The sequence below is a fragment of the Marmota flaviventris genome, chromosome 13 (assembly GCF_047511675.1).
Source record: "Marmota flaviventris isolate mMarFla1 chromosome 13, mMarFla1.hap1, whole genome shotgun sequence".
Classification (NCBI taxonomy): Eukaryota; Metazoa; Chordata; class Mammalia; order Rodentia; family Sciuridae; genus Marmota; species Marmota flaviventris.
The window spans coordinates 34,010,094-34,026,185 of NC_092510.1; the positions used below are offsets into that span (position 1 = coordinate 34,010,094).

The window sequence follows — 16,092 nt, forward strand, 5'->3', positions numbered from 1 at the left end:
CCTAAAACAACTCTGCAGGGCAGATACCATTAAACACAGAGATGGCATGTTACTGGCCCAAGGTAGGTATTGGAGTCAGCACCCAAGCATGGGTCCTGTGGCTCTATAACTTCAGTCTATGCCAAGCTATTATTTTTAAAGTGGGAGAAGAGGGGAAGAACCATGAATCTTAGAATAAATAGAGATGTGGAAGTCAGCAAATGTGTAGGAGTCAGAAGAATGAAAGCAATGGAGCACGTTTGAGAATAAAAAGGAAAACGAAAACCAGAGGACAGGAAAATCACAGCCATAGGTATATTGTGTTAAAAAATGATGAGGCTGGGGTTGTGGCTCAGCGGTAGAGCGCTCACCTCGCACGGTCCTGGGTGAGATCCTCAATACCACATAAAAATAAAAAAATAAAATAAAGGTATTATGTCCAAGTACCACTAAAAACATAAATAAATATATTTTAAAAAATTATATGTTTGTGGAAATTTTCTTGGCTAGGTGATGGGGAAAATTGTATGTAAATATGTAAAACGTGAAGATTGCTTTTATAGCTAAAACCTGTGGGAAAGAGATATGAATATTAATTTGGCAATATAAAAAGTACTTTATCAATGATAGTATTAGAAATGAATTATCCTTCAAATGCTTATTGATGACGTTTTCACTAAGATAGCTTTCATGCCCATAATATTTAACTGTTTTGTTTTTACTGGGGATTGAGCCTAGGGGCGCTTAACCACTGAATCACATCCCCAGCCCTTTTTAAAAATCTTTTTATTTTCAGACAGGGTCTCAATCAGTTGCTTGGGGCCTTGCAAAGTTGCTGAGGTTGGCCTTGAACTTTCGATCCTCCTGACTCAGCCTCCCCAGCTACTGGGATCACAAGCATGCACTGCTATGCAGGGCCCAATCCCAGATTTTCAATACCTATGATATTCCATGCATCTCACAGCTTGCTATAGTATCCTCACTTTCTCCATGACATTTAGTTACTGAAAAGCCACACATCAGGCACTGAGGGTCAAGGGAAAGAATGTGAAAAGAGTGATAAAATGAAAAAGGTAATGTGTACCACAGTTCCAGACGAATACAAAGTCCAGTCAAATAGGAAAGTGCAAGGGGACAAGCCCCTGTCCTCTCGTTGGTTCATCTGACTTTTGTGATTGTCACTGAATAATAACTCAGTCCTCTCTACACTCCTCTGTGGTGTTTCCCTCATACCAACATAGTACAGAGCATGGTCAAACAGCCTCTTTTCTATAGATATTTTACCCAGTTAGAGTTCAAGGACAAAGCTGGAGGTAGGAGGGTAGATAACGAACAGAATCTTTCCACCTGGGCTCTCTGGGTTCCAAAGCTTCTGGCTTATTTTTGTAAATTGAATCCAGTGTTATACAGAGTAGATTTGTATTTCCACATTACAATTAAAAAAAGACAAAAAGAAACAAGCTGACCCCCCTCAGGAGACACAATGGTAATCAATTCATTAAGCCAAACATTACACTTGCCTGATTTATATAGTCAGAGTAATGATTTGTAAGACTGGACTTTATCTATAACTTCACAGCAAATATGGGTTATTATCAGCTGAGAAACTCTTTTCCTCCCTCTGCAAAATGAAAAATGAGGTCATTTTGAATTTTACAAAAGAGGGTATTTTCTAGAGGATTTTTTATTTATTTTGCTTACTCTATATCAAAACAACCAATGATTCTCAGAAACTAGTATCAACAAAAGATATGCCATATAACAGAATACTTGTGGGTTACTCTAAACTTTGCTCTTTAGTTTCAAAGCAATAATGCTGACTGGTCACTGTCCTCAAGGGCATGCAACCATGCATTCACACAGGGTCCGTGCTCAGAAGAGCCTGTTCTGGCTGGGTTTATTGTTCTGCTACTGTCTTGAAATCATTAATGGTTTTGAACAGGCTCTGCAATTTCATTTCGCACTAGGCCCTACAAATTATGTAGCTTGTCCTGAGGGTCATATTTGAGGTCAGATACTACCTTTCTTATAGATCAGTGATATTGACCAGCTCTTTCATAACTTCATGGCAGTGAAAACCATTGGATTTCAAGTTAGGAGGGAAATCAACAATTTTAAAAAATCCCATGTGGTCACTGTTATTTAGATACTTTAGAGGTGTAATCTTTATTTAGTTGTGAACAACTATTCAAGGTAGGTATTATTTTTTCTATTTCCATTTCACCATACAAGATAATTCTCTCTTTCTCTCTCTACACACACACACACACACACACACACACACACACACGTGTATATTTTTTTTAGAGCTTTATAGTTATACATAGTGGTTGAGTTCATCCTGATAAACTCACACACGCGTGGAAATTGATTTCAGTTCATGATCCCCCTTTTCCCGCCCATGTTCCCACCCCTCTTTCATTCTCCTTCCTCTGCTAGACTTCCTTTCACTTGTCAGCCAATTTATATTTGATTGGTTCTTTATATAATCTTATCCTTCCTTCCCTATTTCCTTTATTTCACTCTAGTTTCCACATATGAGAGAGAACATTCAACCTTTGAGTTTGGCTAATTTCACTTAGTATGATATTCTCCATTTCCATCCATTTACCAGCAAATGCCATAATTTCATTCTTTTTTTTTTGGCTGATTGAATTCCATGTATGTATATACCCCAATTTCTTAATCCATTCATCTGTTGATGGGCATCTGGGTTGATTACATAATTTAGCTCTTGTGAATTGAGCTGCTATAAACATTGAGATGCCTGTATTGCTGCGTTTTAGATCTTTTGGGAAAATACGAAGGAACAGGATAGCTGGGTCATGTGGTGGTTTCAACCCTTGATTTTTGAGGAATTTCCATACTGCTACATAGTCTACAGCCCCAACAACAATGTACAACTGTACCTTTTCCCCACAATCTTGCCAGCATTTATTGTTGACTGTATTCTTGATCATTACCATTCTGACTAGAGTGAGATGAAATCTTAATGTAGTTTTGTTTGCATTTCTCTGACTGCTAGAGATGTTGAACATTTTTTTTTTCATATATTTGTTGGCTATTTCTCCTTCTCCTCCTCCTCCTCCTTTTTTGGCCATTCCTTCTTTTCCTCCTCCTCTACCTTCTCCACCTCCCTCTCTCCTCCGCTTCTTCTTCTGTTTTTGGGCATTAACCCAGGAGTGCTTAACCACTGAGCCACATCCCCAGTAATTTGAATATAAAACTGATTCCAAATGCTCAAAATATAAATATAAATAATAATATGAAATGGCTTTCTGAAAGACAAAAGCACTTTCTATACAATTTTCTCTGACACTCACTAAAAGAAACAATAACCAAAAAGAGTTGGTTATGACACTAGAAATAGCTATAGCCTCATACAAGCATATGAAGAATATTTTTGGGGCTGGGGTTGTAGCTCAGTTGGTAGAGTGCTTGCCTTGTATGCACAAGGCCCTGGGTTCAATCCCCAGCACCACCAAAAAAATAAAATTAAAAAAAAATATTTGTTAGATACGATAATCTTTGGACCAAACAGTAACACTAATTTCCTCTATCCAGTACAGGTTGCAGAACTTAAACCATTTCAGAAGCATGTTACTAAAACCCCTTAATTTGAAGTCACAAAGACTAAGAGTATGACTGTGTGGAAAATGGAGCTATTTCCACATTAAAAATGGCTTGTGAATTCAAGGGAATATATTCAGAAACGTGAAAATTACCAGTTGCCCTTACCTACTGACAACCCTGACTCCCTAAATACCTCTAGCTGAACAACCAAACAGAGCCTCTGCATTACCAAAATTCCAGCCCAAGTTCCATGTATTATTTACAGCATGACTAGGCAAACAGTGTCAAGAGGAACTCACAGTATTCGAGAGAAAATAATAGAAATAGAGTCCACTGACTATTTGAATTGTGTGCAGAAAATAAATCCCTATCCAGGGCAATGCAATGAGTGAAAAAATACAAAAAGAGAAAGAAAGTAAAAAGGAAAGATACCATTAAGTATCAGAAGGAAACAGTATTTTTAAAAGAAAAATCACTGTTGAACATTCCAGACAAAAAATACTTAGCTATATTTTAAGAAAAAAATGGAATATGAGACAAAAGTAGTTGATATAAATTAAAGAAAAATGGACAAAGTTTAAGCAAAAAAGAAGGGAGATTATAGAAGTGAAAACCATATTAGAAATAATACAATATAGACCTGTCAAAGCAGAAAGAATCTGCAACATGGTTTAGAAAGACCAAGTGTAATAAAGAGGGGAAAGATTACATGCAGTGGGAAAGGAAAAATAAAATTTATTCAAAGAAAAATATTAGTCATAGAAGACAGGAATCAATGCATACATTATCTGATGTTCCTGAATAAAAGCAGAATCGATGAAAGAGAAAAAAAATCAAAGATATGATACAAGAAATAATCCTTGAAATCAAGAAAAGTGTCTCTAAAAGGCTCACTGGTTGGGTGCAGTTGGCACACATCTGTAATCCCCATTGGCTCAAGAGGCTGAAGCAAGAGGATCACTGTGTTCAAAGCCAGCCTCAGCAAAACCAAGGTGCTAAGCAACTCAGTGAGACTCTGTCTCTAAATAAAATGCAAAATAGGGCTAAGGATGTGGCTCAGTGATCGAGTGCCCCTGAGTTCAATCCCTGGCACCCCCCCCCCCCAAAAAAAAAAAAAAAGCTCACTGTTTAACAGCCAAAAAAAATCAAGAAAAAAATATTTGGAGAAGTTATTAATAAAGAATCCAATCATAATCTAGGTTAAGAAATAAGACACCAAGGCTGGTGTGGTGGCCTGTAATCCCAGTGACTCAGAAGGCCAAGGCAAGAGGCTCACAAGTTCAAGTCCAGCCCAGGTGATCAGAGAGACCCTGTTTCAAAATAAAAAATAAAAAAGGCCCAGTGAGATGGTGCACACCTATAATCCCAGCAGCTGGGGAGGCTGAGGCAGGAAGATTGAGAGTTCAAGGCCAGCCTCAGCAATAGTGAGGCACTAAGCAACTCAGTGAGACCCTGTCTCTAAATAAAATTCTAAAATAGGGCTGGGGATGTGGCTCAGTGGGCAAGTGCCCCGGAGTTCAATCCCCAGTACCAAAAGGGGAAAAAAAAAAGGGTGGTGGTGGTGGGTAGGAATGTAGCCTAGATGTAGAACGCCACTTAGTTCAATCCCCAGTATCAAAACAACAACAAAAATAATATATGTGGACAGGAAAAAATGCAAAACCAAGAAATCTATATCGAGCTATCATACCATTTACCTATAAAAACAAAAGAAAGAACAATTGCATAATGTAAAGATAATAATATGCTAAGAAAATAAGAGGTGAAGGAAGGGCGAGCTAATGGAAATTTCACCTTTCAAACGGAAAGCCAGGTGCTGTGGTGCATGCCTGTAATCCCTGTGACATGGGGGGCTCAGGCAGGAGGACTGCCTTTTTTTGCAAGTTTGAGGCTAGCCTCAGCAACTTAGGAAGACCCTGTCTCAAAATAAAAAATAAAAAGGGCTGAGAACGTAGCTCAGTGATTGAGTGCTCCAGAGTCAAAACAACAACAAAAATAAAATGGAGAGGATTCTCCAGAGTTGCTCAAGTTCCGAAATCATCTCTGGAAAGGTAAATTTGTTCCTGGGTTATTTAAAGTTATAAATGTGACCACCAGTAGAACTAAATACTGACCATATATCTTCCAGATTAGAAGAATAGGGTCAGAGTGAATTAGAAAATGTGAGTACTGAAAAGAATCCAGACAATAACCGAAGCCTTGAGTCTTTATTATATGATGTGTACCATGCTAAGAGTTTTATACAAATAATCTCGATATTCACTAGCATCCCTAGGAATTAATTATCACTGTTATCCAGAGAACTGGATGCAAGAGGGATGTATATGGAGGGCCTAGTGAGTGGTAGAACTGGGATTCAACCACAAGTCTGTGTGACTCCAGAAGATGTGCCATAATAACTTTTACACAGTAAGTCATACTCCCTCCTTGAGACTTTACCATACTTCTTTTTGTCTTTGTTCTTTGCCAGATTAAGTACTATTCTTAGTACTTTTTCACATTAGACTCACATGGGTTAGTTTTTTTTTTTTTTTTTAATACCAGGGACTGAATTCAGGGGCACTCGACCACTGACCATTGAGCCACACCCCCAGCCCTATTTTATATTTTATTTAGAGACAGGGTCTCACTGAGTTGCTTAGCACCTTGCAGTTGTTGAGGATGGCTTTGAATTCAAGTTTCTCCTGTCTCAGCCTCCCAAACCGCTGGGATTCCAGGCGTGCACCACTGTGCCGGGCATAAGTTAGTTTTTACACCCTGTATCTGAACCCCATATGAAGTTAAGTAAATCACAATTACTGAGTGTGGGGTCAGGGCATAATCTGTTATTAAGTTTTGCAGGTGATTCTAATGTTTGGTCAGTGTGACAACCACAAAATTAGACAACAGAGCCAATCGCGCCACAAAGAAACCTCAACACAATACTAAAACTAGATGTTCTAGAAACCATTTTTTTTAATCACAATGAAACAAAATGAGAAATAACAACAAAAATAAAAACAAGCCTAAAAAAATGAGAGTAAACCTGAAACTAAGTAAAACAAAACAAGAAAAAAAGAAAAACAAAATGAGACAACCATTTTGGGGGAAATAATCACAAAAGCTTTAGAAATCTACAACTGCAGTTACATAACATCTAGGAAATAGTAACAGAAAATAATACACAACAAAACTGAAAGAACAGAGCAAAAGTTGCCAATGAAATTCAACCCATCTCTCTATTAGAGCAATGTTTTGTCAAGCTTTCATGCATTAAAAAAACACTTGTGTGGCTTGTTACAAATTTAGACTCCAGACTATGGTCCTAGATATTCTGACTCTCCTGGCTTGACTGAGAGACTAAAATATGGATTTTATTTATTTTTATTTGTTCCTTTTAGATATGCGTGACATATTTTACATACACGACGTATAACATTGTAATTAGGATCCCATTCTTCAATAAAATAACCAACAAGCAAAAACTTTGCAGGAAATAACCTTCATGTTAAGATTTGCCCTGGAATTAGAGTTTATTATTTTCCCAATAGATTGATTTTTAATCTGCAAATAATAGTTACTGATTTTTTAAAACAGATCAACATACCATGAATTGCATATATTTAAAATGTACAATTTGATGTTTTGACATAAAACCATTACTATCAAGATCATGAACATATCCATGAGCCCCCAAAGTTCCCATGTGTCTTTAAAGTTGCTCCTGCCTATTCTCTTTCCTTCTGCTGCATACCCAATAATACATTTTCTGTCTCTATAAATTACTTTGAATCATCTAGAATTTTCTATCAATGGAATGTATAGCATGTTCCATTTTGGAAGAAAGGATTCAGCTTCTCTTGCTTAGTGCAGTTATTTTGAGATTATCCATGTCATCACATATCTTGCTTACATGTGCATCTATTGACAGGTATTTAGGTTTTTTCCAGTTTGGAGTTATTACAAAAAAAAGTTTCTATTAACATTCATGTAAAAATATTTGCACAGAAATATACTTTTAATTCTCTTGGATAAATAGGAGATTAGCTATTTTGTGGTGGGTATATATTTTATTTTTTAAGAAACTAGCAAACTGTTTTCCAATATGACTATGCCATTTTATATTCCCACCAGCCTTAAAAGAGTTCCAGTTCCTGCACATCATGGTATTGGGTACCATCCATCTCTGTGTGTGTGTGTGTGTGCACATCCATGCACGCACACACACACAATAGTATGGATTGAACCCAGGGGTTCTCTGCCTCTGAGCTACATCCCCAGCCCTTTTTTAAACTTTTGAGATAGGATCTCACTAAATTGACTAGATGGCCTCAAATTTGCAATCCTGCCCCAGTCTCCTGAGCAGCTGGGATTGTAGGTGTGCACTGGGGAATGAACCCAGGCACTGAGTTACATCCCTAGTCCATTTTATTTTCAGACAGGGTCTGCCTAATTGCTGAGGATCTCAACAAGTTGCTGAGGCTGGCCTTGAACTTGCAATCATCATGCTTCAGGCCCTTGAGTTGCTGGGATTACAGGTATGTGCCACTGTGCCTGGCTGATGTTGAGTAATTTTAATGTACTTATTTGTCACCTGCATATCTTTTTTAAAAAAGTCATTATTATTTATTATTTATATAGTTTTTTCACTTTTATTATGATTACACTTATACATGATGGGATTTGCTGTTACACATTCATACATGCACACAGTATAAAATATAATTTGACCAATATCACTCCCTAGCACTTCCCCCTGCCTCTCCTCCTCCTACCTCTTGGAATCTTTCGTCTACTGATCTCACTTTGATTTTCATAAGCTCTCCATCCCCCACACTTTTCTTTTCCTTTTTCCTCTGTAGCTTCCACATATCAGAGAACACATAAAATGCATGACCTGATTTTCAAGTTTCATCCATTTTCCTGCAAATGACATAATTTCATTTTAATTTATGGTTGACTAAAAGTCCATTGTGTTTTGTACCCATTCATCCACTGATGGACACTTAGGCTGGTTCCATAGTTTGGTAATTGTGAATTGTGGTGCTATAACGTGGGTATGTATGTATCACTGTAGTACAATGACTATAATTCTTTAGGATAAATCCCAAGGAGTGGTATAGCTAGGTTATATGGTAGCTCCATGTCTGGTCTTTTGAGGAACCTCCATACTGATTTCCACAGTGGCTGTACTAATTTACAATTTTACCAACAGTGTAAAAGTGCTCCATTTTCTCTACATCCTCTCTAGCATTTATTATTGTTTGTATTCTTTTTGGCTGTCATTCTGACCGGGTGTGATATGAAATCTAATGTATATTATTTGTAATTCTCTAATTGCTAATGATGTTGAATATTTTTTTCATATATTTGTTGGCCATTTGTTTTTCTTCTTTTGGGGGAAGTGTCTAATTAATCAATTTGCTTATTTATTAACTGGATTATTTAATTTTTTGGTGTTTTTTGAGATCTTTATGTATTCTAGATATTAATCCTCTGTCAGAAGAGCAGCTAGCAAACATTTCCCCCCATTCTGTATTTTTTCTTCACATTCCTAATTTTTTCCTTTGCTGTGCAGAAGCTTTTTAGTTTGATGCCATCCCATTTATGAACTCTTGGCATTAATTCCTGAGCTACAGGGTTCCATTAAGAAAGTCATTGCTTATGCCTACATGCTGGAGTGTTGACTGTACATTTTCTTCTAGGAATTGCATCGTTTAGTTTTTGGTCTAATTTCTAGGTCTTGGATTTTTTTTTTTTTTATTGAGGATTAAATCTAGGAGCACCCTATCACCAAACTATATCCCCAGCCACTTTTTTTTTTTCCTTTTAGTATTGGCGAGTAAGCCAAGGGGGGCTTAATCACTGAGCCACATCACCAGTTTTTTTTTTTTTGAGATAGGGCCTCGCTAAATTGGAGAGGCTGGCTTTGAACTTGTGATCCTCCTGCCTCAGCCTCCCAAATTGCTGGGATTATAGGCCTGCATTACCATGCCAAGCCTTTGATCCATTTTGAGATGATTTTTGTGTGGGGTGAATGATGAGGGTTTAGTTTCATTCTTTGACATATAACCATTTTCCCAGCATCATTTGTTAAAAAGGCTGTCAAGGCTGGGGATGTGGCTCAAGCGGTAGCATGCTTGCCTGGCATGCGTGGGGCGCTGGGTTCCATCATCAACACCACATAAAAATAAAATATATTGTGTCCACATAAAACTAAAAAATAAATATTAAAAAAAGGCTGTCAATTCTCCAGTGTGTTTTTGGCAACTTTGTCAAGACTCAGGTGACTGTAAATGTGTGGGGTTGTCTTGGTGTCTTCTATTCTGAACCATTTGTTTACATGTCTGTTTTTATGACAGTACCATGCAATGTTTATTTCTATAGCTCTGTAGTATAATTTGAAGTCAGGTATTGTGATGCCTCCAGCATTGCTTTTTTCATCTGCTTATCTTGTGTGGTGAATTTTCTGTTGAAAAAGTAGGCTACTTTTTAATTATTGAGTTTTTAGAGTACTTCATATATTCTGAATACAAGTCCTTCTTTAGATATATGTTCTGAAATTATTTTCTCCCAGTCTGTGGCTTGTTTTTTCATTCTCTTACATAGTATCTTTCAATGAACAGAAGTTTTTTGTTTGTCTTTATTTAATGGGGTCCAACTGAACAATTTAAGAATAAGATATGCTTTTGATGTCAGATCTAACAAGTCTGCTTAACCCAAGGTCACAAATTAAATGCTTTCCCCTATATCTTCCCAGAAATTTTATAATTTTGGTTTCTAGATTTTGGTCCATGATCCATTTTGAATTAGTTTTTATATGTTGCAAAATATGGATCAAAGCTAATTTTTCTTTTTTTGCAAATGAATATTCAGTTGTTCAAGGTGAGAAGACTTTCATTTAGCTATGCAATTATCTTGACAATTTTGTTGAAAATTAGTTATTCAGAGGTGTATGTCCATTTCTGAACTCTTGATTCTGTTCCACAGATCTCTTTACACTGACTACTTAATTTTACAATTATTCGTGAAATCTGATATTTTAAGTTATTTTGAGAATTCTAGATCTTTAGAATTTTCTTATGAGTTCTAAAACCAGCCCTTTAACCTCTATAAAAATGCCTGCTAGGATTTTGACGGGGATTGTATTGAATATAGAGGTTAATTTGAGAGAATTGATAATGTTAAGCTTTTGACATATGAGCAAGGTAGATCTACCCACTTACTTAGATCTTTAATTTCTCCCAGTGTTTTGTAGTATTAAGTTTTTCATACTGTTCATTAGGTTTATTCCTAATAATTTTATGTTTTAGATATCACAAATAGCTAACAATATATTTTATTTTCTAGTATGTAGAAATACAACAAATTCCTATTTTTTGTTATGAATTAATTCATGTATATTGTAACCAACTCAATTTTCGGTTCTAGTGGGGTTTTAAGAGATTTAGCCAGATTTTCTACATAAGGGATCACGATTTACAAAAAAAAAAAAAAAAATAGATTTTCGTTTTATTTTTTCCTTTTCCAATATGGATGCTTTTTTCTTCTCTATAACACTGCCTGGAATCTTCAATATTAAGAGTGGGCATCTTTGGGTCTTGTTCCAGGTCCTGAGGAAAAACTGTCTAGCTTTTACCATTGAGTATGATGCTAGTTGTAGGATTTTATGCATGGAAATGAGTGCCTGTGAGTTAGTTTGGTGATTTTTTTTAATAGTATGCTCCAGTGTTCATATTATGAATTCAATAAAATAAGTCAGTTAATTACTAATAATTTGGGAGGGAGAAGCAAGTGCTTTCTTATTGATGTAAAAATTTAGAAAAAAATAATGATCTTTTACATGAGAAGCAATAACACCAAAACAGATGCAAATGCCTAGATACATACTTTATTAGAAATACACAGTACAGGTGCAATGGCATATGCCTATAATGGCAGTAGCTCTGGAGGACAAGGCAGGAGGACTGCAAATTCAAAGCCAGCCTCAGCAACTTAGCAAGGCCATAGCAACTTATCAAGACCCTGTCTCAAAAAAAAAAAAAAAAAAAGGGCTAGAGATATAGCTTAGTAGTTGGGTTCAATACCTGGTACAAAATAAATAAATAAATAAATAAAAAGGAAAAAAAAAAAAAAAACACAGTACTTTCATGAAGAATACCATACATTCTGTACAGTATAAGAAATGTGACTAAAAGGAGGCTGAGGCAAGAGGATCACGAGTTCAAAGCCAGCCTCACAACAGTGAGGCACTAAGCAACTCAGTGAGACCCTTTCTCTAAATAAAATACAAAATAGGGCTGGGGATATGCCTCAGTGGTCAAGTGCCCCTGAGTTAAATCCCTGGTATCCTAAATAAATAATAAAATGTTAATAGGCCAATGTTACCCATTCCAAATTAAAATTTAGTACATGATAAAGAAGAAATTTCAAGCCAGTGGAGAAAAGATTACTTGTTAAATGGGCTGGAGTGGAGGTGTTGGTGGTGATAGAGTGGGTGAGAGGAATTTGATCCCTGCCTCATTCTTACATCAAAATCCGTTATAGATGAAACAAAGATTTAAATGTAAGAACAAAACTACAGAAATACCTAAGAAAACATGAATAAATTATTCATATCACAAAGAAAATGGGAAAAGCTTTACTGAAAGCGACATAAACACAAGATTGAAAAAATCTGTCTAGAACACAATGAAAAGCAAAATGAAATAAACACAAAACCCTATAAACCAACTCAAAAGATAAAATGGGGATGATACTTACAATTTTTATCACGAGTAAATGACACGTGTGCAAACACACACCTACACATATACACATCTCCTTTGTTGCCTACTACACAGTGTTGTATTTTAGGTGATATCATGTAGATCACCTAAAAATCAACATTAAAAAGTAGAAAATAATGCACATAGAATATGAAAAGGAAATTTTTTAAAAATACAAATGACGGAGAAACACAAATACAGGCTCAACTTCATCATAAAAAGTTTGAATTAAAGCAAAAATAAAATACTGTTGTCCTTGGTATCTACAGAGGTCCCCACAGAAACCAAAATCCATGGACATTCAAGTCCCTTATAAAATGGTATAATGTTTGCTTCTAACCTACACACTTCCTCCTGTATAATTTAAATCATCTCTAGATTACTTACACTGTATCTGCTATGTAAATAGTTGTTACATTGTATTGTTTAGGGAACAATGACAGGAAAAAAGCTTGTGCCTGTTCAGAACAGGCATAGTTTTTTTTTTTTTCCCCCGCAAAATGTTTTTGATCATTGATTGCTTGAATCCTCAGATACATAACCCATAGATATGCAGGGACAAGTTTTAAAATCAACGTTTTTACTTGTGTATTACAGTTTTACATAATTGTGGGGCTGATTTTGACATATTCACCAATTGTTTTGCCTATCAGTTATGAAAATTAAACATTTGTAATATCCAATATATGAAGCATATTTTTTTTTTCGCAATAAGACTGCAGTACTATAACAGGAAACTAATAATAAAGTCACTAAACAAAAATATTCATTTCTCTTCTACTTAATACTGCTGGTATAAATATATGGTCCAGGTCAATTTGGAAAGTTTTCTATGTAAGAATGTTGCCCTGGACCTTGTGACTCAGCTCCCCAGTCCTTCACAGGTTCTGTGATCTGCATCATGCAGTCCCCTGAGGGTGGCCTGGCATACTCTCTGAGAGCTTCTGAGATTTTTGTTTCACTGTGTCTATAGGCCCTTTTAGTTGACATTTAGTCTTGCCTCCAATTGATGTAGTCACATTGTTCCGTCCCAGGCTAGTCTTAAGTCATGCCAGCAAAAGACAAGATATTTCTTGAATGAACAAGGCTGCTTCACCCATGGGTTTGCTTATCCTCTCTCCTGGCAGTATATGGAAGGCAGTGGTGTTAGCTTAAGAGAAGACACTGTTGGAAAATATGTTGTTCTTCATTTATGCTATAAAATTCCAAATGGCAAATTTAATGCGACTAGAAAATGAATTATGATTCATATTTTCCTGCATCCTCCAGGTAAGATTTGCATTTATTCTCATCATCAATGAAGCACAGTAACAATCTTTGACAGAGCCATTGGAAGTCAGTGGATGATGCACTGTTAGGAGTAATATAACCAGCACTAAATAAATGGTACTAGGGGACTGCATAGGTAAGATAACTTACAATGTTTCAATACAAACAAATTCCCAAGAGCTATGGCATTTAAATTAGTAACAGTGTTGCCTCTTTTTTTTCTCAAGATGGGATATATTAGCCAGGAAGGATGCATTTGCAATAAAGAAGAGATGATTTCTGGACCAGAACAGGAAAATACGGTGTACTTATGAACAATAAGCAAATATATAAGTACTTCTCTACTTGTTATTCTACATTTTCACCAATAAATCACTATACAGAGGCCAACAAATTTTGTAATACATTTAAAAATTAAACTGCTTACTTTGTAATCAGAAAGGGGTTTTTGGTTTGCCTTTTTAAGACAAGGAGGAATTACACCTAAGTTTTACAGTAACTGTGTCTACTGTAATACATTTAAAAATTAAATTGCTTACTTGTAATCAGAAAGGGGTTTTTGGTTTGCATTTTAAAGACTTCTTGGAAGATGTTTCAATTCAAACTATACCAGGGGTGTGGCTCAGTGGTGGAGCATGTGCTCAGCACGCACATAGCCCTGGCTCGCGATCACAAAGCTAAAATAGTAGAATCAAATTCTCTCAAGTGTAAAGTCTATGCTTTTTTCTCTTAAATTTTTGGGGTGGCTCAATGGTAGCGTGCTTGCCTATGCTGCACAACGTATTGGGCCCTGGATTCCATTCTTAAATGCTATGTGGTGGTGGGGATTTTAAACCAGGAATGGTGATGGCACGTAAAAGGCTGAAACAGGCAGATCTCAGTCCAGGAGCTGGACATCATCCTGGACAACATGAAATCCCATTTCAAGATGATGATGATAATTTAAAAGATACTACGGTGAATATCTTGGAAAATAACTCTCCCTGTTCTTCAGTTACTTAGTCCCTTTTCCTAGAGGCTGCCACTGTTAGTTTCTTCACATTCCTAAAGAGATAGAAAACCCAGCTCTATATGTGTATTTAATCATGAAAGGGAGCTGGGTGTGATGGCACATGCCTGTAATCTGAGTGGTAGAGTGCCTGTGGGTTCAATCCCCAGTGCCACAAACAAAATAAAACACATACACAGACAGACAGACACACACACACACATACACACACATACGAGTTCTATACTTTGCTGTTCTAATAACAGTGGGATCTGGTTATCTTTGGTAGTGGGGCTTGAACCCAGGGGTGCTTTACCACTGAGTTACATTCATAGTCCTTTTTATTTTTTGAGACTGGGTCTCACCAAATTGCTGAGGCTGGCCTTGAACTTCCAATCTTCATACCTCAGCTTACCAAGTTGCTAGCATGCACCACACCATTCCCAGCTAGACATCTGAGATTTTCTCAACAATTGCCCAGTACTCTATCAAATAAATGCATGCATCATAATTTATAAACAAGCTCTCAATCTACTGCTATTTCAAACAATATTGAACTTAGTATTGTTACACATATGCCTAGAAATACATATGAGAGAACTCATGTAGGAAATATAAATTCCTATAGGTGGATTTGCTAGATCAAAGGAGATGCTCACTTAAATATATTGCTCAACTGCTCACAACAGACATCGTTATCAATTTTAGAATCATTACCACTGTGCATGTATCTTTCACTATAAGCTGGCCAATTTCTTGAGCTTTTGTCATTCCCTGTGTTCCTTTCAATATAGGACACTACCTGCCTCAGTCCCAATTCCTGCATTTACCAGGTTTTGTTTTATGGAACTGAGGATTAAACCCAGGACACTTTACCACTGAGCTACATCCCCAGCCCTTTTTGAGACAGGATCTTGCTAAATTGCTGAGGCTGTCCTCAAACTTGCAATCCTTCTGCCTAGGCCTTCTGAGTCACTAGGATTACAGGTATGCACAACCATGCCTAGCCCATTCGCCAGGTTTTTGACTTTAGACAAGCCAATCTGCTCTTCATGAACCTTCTCCTCACTAAACAGAATGACCTTTTTATAAAGTTTCTTTGAAAATTAAAGAACATTATGTCAAAACTCAACCATTACACAAATGATAGTCCTAAATTAGTATTTTTATATATTCTACATAAATAACTTGTGTACTTTTCCTCCACTTCTGTTCTTAGTATACCAACAGTCCAAGCTTTATTATTCATTTTCTTTCTTTCAGTGTTTTTCTCACATACCCTTCCCCCTCCCCTAAGTCTGATCGTCAAATGAATCTTCCTGAATTGGAATTCTAGTTGTGCTACCATCTTGCTTATATGGCGGGGGAGAGAAAATTCTATACTTTATCCTCCATTATCTAGCCCCACCATGATTTTTTTTTTTTTTTTTTTAATTTTTTAAGGCTCTGGGATCAAACCCTGGACCTTCTGAATGCTAGGCAAGTCCTCTACCACTGTGCTACATACCCAGCCCTCTAAGCGATTTTTTATTATTT

At 36.5% G+C, this 16,092-nt stretch overlaps 1 non-coding gene across 1 annotated transcript; it reads left to right on the plus strand.

Annotated features, from left to right (window-relative positions):
• Positions 1-3,390: 3,390 nt before the first annotated feature.
• Positions 3,391-3,463, plus strand: Trnat-ugu (transfer RNA threonine (anticodon UGU)). Its single transcript has one exon. It is a non-coding gene; the product is annotated as a tRNA-Thr (tRNA).
• Positions 3,464-16,092: the final 12,629 nt, after the last annotated feature.